The sequence below is a fragment of the Nematolebias whitei genome, chromosome 2 (genome assembly GCF_014905685.2).
Source record: "Nematolebias whitei isolate Nwh7 chromosome 2, NemWhi1, whole genome shotgun sequence".
Classification (NCBI taxonomy): Eukaryota; Metazoa; Chordata; class Actinopteri; order Cyprinodontiformes; family Rivulidae; genus Nematolebias; species Nematolebias whitei.
Window position 1 is genome coordinate 46,023,607 of NC_056499.1, and position 1,159 is coordinate 46,024,765.

A 1,159-nucleotide genomic window follows, 5' to 3' on the forward strand; every position below is an offset into this window, starting at 1 on the left:
TGTGAACAGGCAAAACGATGATCCGTAGTCGTGGTCGAAGAGGAGAGCGAGGTTGAACCATGTAGGCCGAGAGCGTGGTATCCAGACAGGGGCAAAGACAAAGCGAGGAGTCAAGAGGGAAGCTGTGGTCAAAAACGAAGAAACTAGGAACAAGTCAATGCTGGATAATTTACTGGCTGTGAGGCTTTCAATAATCTGGCACTGAGGAGAGTGAGAGTGGAGCTTAAGTAGTGAGCTGAACAGGTGTGGCAGGTGAGTGGTGATTGCAGAGACAGGGTGCAGCAGATGAGTGCAGATTGCTGAGAGAGAGTGACAGGAGCAGAAAATGGGTGATAGGCAGTGCAGGACCAAACAGGATAAAATAAACAGAAACTGAGGCAGGAAAAAACGTGAATGATCTTAAAACAGGGGCTGTGATATGAGGAGCAGAGGCTTAGGCAGATGGGGGGGAGGCGGGGGCCGCTGAGCGTGACAACCCGACCCGAATTTGGGGTGGGCCGGGCAATCATAATGTGCTGGATGGGTGGGCCAGGTCAGTGTCGGGCTTTCAATTGGGTCAGGATCAGCCATAATCCAATTATATGATAACATGGCCTGCCATACATTCACCAGTCGCACATGGCCATTTCACCGTGAGCTGACCGGCCTTGAAAGAGGTAAAAAAAGTTCAGTTAAGCTTCATGGGACTATACTGCCAGGAAGTGATCAATCGCCCAAATGGACGTTCATTCAGCCACTGCACTCAGCAGACGTGCGCGGCCGATGACCCAAACAGGTGAGATCACAAAGCAGACATGTCAGAGCTGGGTCTGTGTCTGAATGAATCCGAATGCAGCAGAAACAGGGTGTAAATGTTCTTTTACGGCCATGAAAGGACAAAGACCCCCTCAGCTCCGAACTTCTGCCCCTTTTATTCAGCTGCGCGTCCCTGACCATTAAAAACTAATTAAAAATGTCTGTTTTTTTTCTGAGGTCGGACCTGTAATTACTGTTAATTCGTCAGGTCGGGTGGGGTTCGGAAATGATGCGAGCTGGGGCCGGGTCGGATCTGATTTTTTGGGCCTGAATGCAACTTTATATATAGGCCACACTTATCTACAAACCACAGGTGTCCATGTTGTTACATGAGATATTTACACAGAATTTTTTTTTTTTTTTT

General features: G+C 48.4%; 1 protein-coding gene across 1 annotated transcript in view; it reads left to right on the forward strand.

Annotated features, from left to right (window-relative positions):
• Positions 1 to 1,159, forward strand: part of wdhd1 (WD repeat and HMG-box DNA binding protein 1) — a 59,079-nt gene that overhangs the window by 33,530 nt on the left and 24,390 nt on the right. The window lies entirely within an intron of this gene.